The 5,738-nt window shown below is 38.9% G+C and overlaps 1 long non-coding RNA gene across 1 annotated transcript; it reads right to left on the bottom strand.

Annotated features, from left to right (window-relative positions):
- Positions 1–548: 548 nt before the first annotated feature.
- LOC130012224 (uncharacterized) lies at positions 549–1,801 on the bottom strand. Its single transcript, XR_008787604.1, has 2 exons — positions 1,744–1,801; positions 549–1,631 (listed from the first exon to the last, which is right to left on the bottom strand). It is a non-coding gene; the product is annotated as an uncharacterized LOC130012224 (long non-coding RNA).
- Positions 1,802–5,738: the final 3,937 nt, after the last annotated feature.

Below are 5,738 nucleotides of genomic sequence, written 5' to 3'. Positions count from 1 at the left end.
AACATTTCAGGCCTATGACATCATTATTAATGTGACGTCATAATGTATGTTTAGTTTAACAAATGTACTGTTTTTAAAACAATGCGAACATTTATTCTGCATTATTGCTATCTCAAAGCTGTTCAAAAATGAAATGAAATGAAATGGGGTTTAACGTCCTTCTGTTTTGCTCCGAACTGGGCTAATGAAGACGGGCATACGCCATACAGTGTGCTATGAGGGAAATTTTGCCCGGACAGCGGCACTACGGCCTACTCTTATATCGAATTCCAACTGTCAAGGGATCTTTTACGTGCACGCCAATGTGTACACGGGACCTCGGTTTTCCGTCCCATCCGAACAACTAGACAGCTGTCCTTGTCAGCCCCTCCGTCCCGCATCACTGACAAGGGAGAACCACGCCGGAAAATCTGGATGAACTTTCTCGGCCAATGCAGTGATCGAACACCCGACCTCCAGGCTAGCGAGCCAATGCCTTACCCACTTAGCCACCGTGATCCTCTCAAAGCGGTCCAATATTTAATCAAAAAACATACATGGTTCGAATGTGTTAGACATTACGTTTATAGATTACAAACATCTCACCCCGATCCGATTAAAATACAGATCTATATTTCGTTTCGTTTTTTGTACTTTTGACGGCCTCTACCACACGAAGATCTGACTGTAGTGCGAGTTCGTTTCAGGAGTCATACGAGCGTCTTTTCACCCTATGACGTCAGGCATTGATTAATCAACCAGCGTTGACGTTTCTAGTGGTTTAACAACAGTTCCATGCACGGCGCGCCAAGAAGTCACCGTAACAGGCCGGTTCATTGACTAATTCCTCACATCAGACAGAACGCCTGTTATATAACAACTCTTCCAGATTCTAGTGCTGTGAAGACAAGTAAAACGAAATTTTGAACTATAAAAAAACGGAACGAATAGGATCTGTGTTTTATCAGATTTAAAAGTACGTGTCTGGGTCCTTTTACATCAAAGTCGTCCATGGAAACAATCCCATCTTAATGTTTATAAGCCCCACCATGTGTCATATTATTTGGGTTTGGACGACCCATCAAACATTGACGTATACATTTATTCATGAACTTTTCAATACTAATAACCAATTTGTTCGCCACCGCGATTAACCAAATAAAATGTTCTGCTCTGACTGGGCTAATGAAAACGGGCATACGTCATGCAATATGCTATAAGCAATTTTGCCCGGACAGCGGCGCTACGGTCTATTTTTATATCGAATTCAAACTGCCATGGGATCTTTTACGTCCTGCAATGACAAGGGGAAACCCCACCGGAAAATCTCGACGAACGTTCTCGACCAACACCGGGAGCGAGTCTTCTTTGTCACACTATCCATGCTACACCACTTATAAATCCTACATGGAAATTTCTCACCCAACACCGGGATCGAACCCGGACCTGCTGGTTAATGAGTCAGCGACTTAATCACCGAGCCCCTGTGGCCCCGGTTTATAAATGGTCTGTACAAAATATAATTTCGATGATTTCCATTTTTAAATACTTACTACAAGCAGACTCCTCTCGTTTAGATTCCTCTTCCGATTCGTCCGATTCAACTGAAATCTCATCGCGGAAAGGTGCACACTTCATTATCAGCCGGAATGCTTAAAAATCAGAGGAACATAGATCATCAATTGTATTTTCTGTAGAAAGTTACTTCAATGATTTCAAATTAAATGTGAAATTTATGTTAAATTTAGATGATTAAGACCATACCTCCATTTAATTCAGGTGCTACTGCCGTTTCTTTAAGCAACAGGTTTAATTATGTTACGCTACCTAAAATAGATAATCCAGATTCATTACCAGTGTGCTATGAGGGACATTTAGACCGGACAGTGGCGCTACGGCTTACTATCATGGGATCGTTAACGTGCACGCCACATACATATGGAACCTCGGCTTTTCGTCCCACCCGAGCCAGTATACGTTGTCCCTTGTCAGGTCTGCAGTCCTGTACCACTGACAAGGAGGAACTACATTGGGGTACTTTCTCTGTCAACACAGAGATAGAACACGGGACCACCAGGTCAGTGAGTCAACGTCTTACCCACTCAGCCACCGTGGCTCGCTGGTGGAAGACAAATATCTAATTGTAATATAAGTTATAAGTTGGTTCAATTTTGCCCAATATTTACAAAGATATATACAATATAGAAATTCCATCGATCTATGTTACTCGCTATGAAGTACGCCTGCGGCCATTTTGTTGTCGCGACAATTTAATGACAAACCCGTTTTAAATCCGACTGAATCCAGTCAGGGAGATTATCCAGCGTTTGTATTATGATTTTGTTTTCTTAATTATGTGTCAAATAACGAATCTGGGTATATATCAACGTGGCTTAAACAGACATTATACAAGAGCTAAATCGGATTATTGCATGTCTTTCTTTAGGCCTGAAATGTTATATAAATTATTAATTAGACATTAATTAACTTGTCCAGACCATAATCAACTCTCGATATCATCGCTAGCCTGCGATATTTAGCGGATTGGGATACAATTTTTGAAAACTAATTAAATGCAAAAATGAATAACCGAGACTCTAATTTCAAATCAGTTCTGTTCGGGGAAGTCTCAATTGAATGGCAATCTCTAGTGTCTGGTTATTCCAGTCTACATAGTATTTATGGCGCATGCTCTCCAGATAAGAATATGGGTCGCCGTTTGATATGACTTGTGGAATATGTCTAGCCTCGTTCGTGGAGTCCTTTGTTAATCTGGGGAATAGTTAAAGATACATTAGAGGGAGAGAGAGAGATAGAGGGAGAGAGAGATAGAGGGAGAGAGAGATAGAGAGAGGGAGAGAGATAGAAAGAGAGAGGGAGAGAGAGAGAGAGAGAGGGAGATATGGAGGGAGAGAGAGAGAGATGGAGAGAGATAGAGAGAGGGGGAAGATAGAGAGTGTGTTTAACGACCACTCGACACAAACCAAGTTATTCGGGACTAACATGGTTCAATCTTATTTCAATAATTCGCTTGCGCGTAGAGCTCTTTAGCAGTGGGAGGAAACCGGAGGAACCATAGAAAATCAACGAGGTTGGACAGGCGATCCTATTCCTTGTCACGAACAGCCGGGGAATCGAAACTACACTAGTTGACCTTATGATACAACGCACACGCGCTAACAATTCGGCCACCCAAGACCATCGATGTGTGCTATGTGGGGGGGGGGGGGGCAGCTTTGTCAGACAGGCGGCGATACCATCTGCTCTTAACCAATTCCAATAGTGGTGGATTCTTTTACATGCACAATGTCCTCGTTTTTTAGACTATACACTGTTCTGGAGCCACGTTGGCTCATTGAGTAGGACTTTGGAAGACGTTGGAAACGTACATTCTTATTTGCCAGTGGTGTATCCGACGGACCCTATTCATTGTCACGTCCGTTGTTAAAAGATACAGATTAGATTTTTTTTTATCTTTTTTTCAAAGTAAGGAGCCAGGGCAGCTAAGTGGGCGAGACGCTGGCTCGCTATCCTGTATGTCGCGTGTTCGATCCCTACACTGGCCGAGAAAGTATGTCGGTGATTTTCCTTCGTGCTTTCGCCTTGTCAGTGGTTGCAGGACCAGGGCCTGACAAGGAAAACTGTCTAATCATTCGGGTGTACACATTGTCGTGTACGTAAAAGATCCTTTTGCAGTTGGAATTCGATATAAGAGTAGGCCATAGTGTCGCAGCCCGGGCAAACATTCCCTTTTAGCACACTGTATGCCCGTCTTCATTATCCCGGTCGGACTGGAACAGTAGGACCTTAAACACCATTTCATTTCATTTTTTCAAAGTATGTAAATATAAATGTGCCAGAAAATTATTTAAATATTTGAAATAGAAATGAACGTGCGTTTCAGTGATACCTAACATGATATCTAGAATTCGTATTAAGATCATACGAGACGAAGGATCGAGACTTATCGAGTAGGGCCTAGCATTACGACGGCTGTATTAACATATTCTATATCTATCTTAACACATCACTGGTTTGAACGAATCAAATAAATAGTCAGACCATTAATTTAAAGCTATATGTAAATTTCGAAACCCAAAATGACAGCATTATAAAACGGTCGATTTTAAGTTAATCAACATTTTTAGTCCGATTGTCAAATGAATATGAATTGCACGATATGTTAATCCCAAAATGACATATTGTTAACGCGCTTTAAAAATCTGGATGCAGTAGACTAGATGTAGAAAATTCTAGATACATTAAAATGTTGGCACTAGAAGGTATTTCGTGCTATGGCTTGTTTGTGGTTTAGAATATGATTTATTGTCTTGAATATAATCACAGTATTAAACAATAGATTATAATCTCCCCTACTGATTATTGTAATTCCAGAATGTTACGTTATTGATTTTAGGGTTTATTGTGCTACTTGGAGGGTATGTGCAACCGTTTGTCACCTTAAATAAATTAATATAATTATAGTTTTTAATTAGACACTGTTAACCACACAATGATTTGTTAATGACAATAAATCATATAGTTTATTCAGCTTGGCGTAAGACTTAACAATAAATAGATACAGTTGGTTTAACTTGAATGAAGATTATTATCTATGTTGCATATATATCATCTGTCAGTTAAATCACGTTATATATCGTATGTATTGATGTTCATATCGTCTTACGTATTTGTCAAGTAGGAGCCGGATCTCTCAACACACTTCATTAAAGTAACAGTTTGTAGACTTTTCTAGATTGAACGTGTTTGCGGAGATGAAGTTTAGGTAGAAAAAATAGATATACCCTTAACATCACGGTGCTTACTACCACACTACTTTTCAATTCATACATCGGCGTGCACGTAAAATACATTCGATGAACGCCGCTGTCCGGGCAAAATTGTTCTCATTAGTATACTAAATATATTACAAGCTAAAATAAATATTAATAAATCATGTATTATATATCTGACATACGCCATACAGTGTGCTATGAGGGAAATTTTGCACGGACAGTGACTCTACAGCCTACTCTTATTTCCAATTCCAACTGTCAAGGGTTCTTTTACGTACACGCCACTGTGTTCGCGGAACCTCACCTCGGTTTTTCGTCCCATCCATAAGACTTTACGGTGTCCATTGCTAGGCCCTCCGTCTTACACCACTGACATGGACGGACTTTCTCGATCAACGCATTGGTCAAACACGGGGCCTCCAGGTTAGCGAGTTAATGTCTTACTCACTGATCCAATGTGGCTCCCATGTGGAATGAATCACAATTGTAACAAATGTTAATCTAAGCTATAATGTACTAGTGATGTAATTATTTATAATGGGTATAATGAACTTCTATTCAAGTGAAATGAATCAACATTAAAACACCTGCTATCATAAGACGAGTAATATAGTATTTTATGACTAAACGAGGTATCATAACATATAATTTGATTGATTAGTAGTAGAGGTCTAATGATATTGTAATGATATCAGTCAGGTATATAATACATGATTTATTAATATTTATTTTAGCTTGTAATATATTTATTCACAGAATATAATTATACATTATAATATTTATAGTATTTTATAATTTCCACACCTTTAATTTATTTTTTACTTTTTCACTGTTACTATATAAGACACACAGGCAAAGTAAAATACAGTAATATACAATAATAAAAACAGGTATTTTTGATTATTTATAATATGTATAGGATAAGAGTTGAGTATGTATAAAAGATTAAAAAGTAAAATATAA

The sequence above is a fragment of the Patella vulgata genome, chromosome 3 (assembly GCF_932274485.2).
Source record: "Patella vulgata chromosome 3, xgPatVulg1.2, whole genome shotgun sequence".
NCBI lineage: Eukaryota > Metazoa > Mollusca > Gastropoda > Patellidae > Patella > Patella vulgata.
The sequence above is the reverse complement of the archived record's forward strand: the minus strand, read 5'-3'. Positions and strand labels throughout refer to the sequence as shown.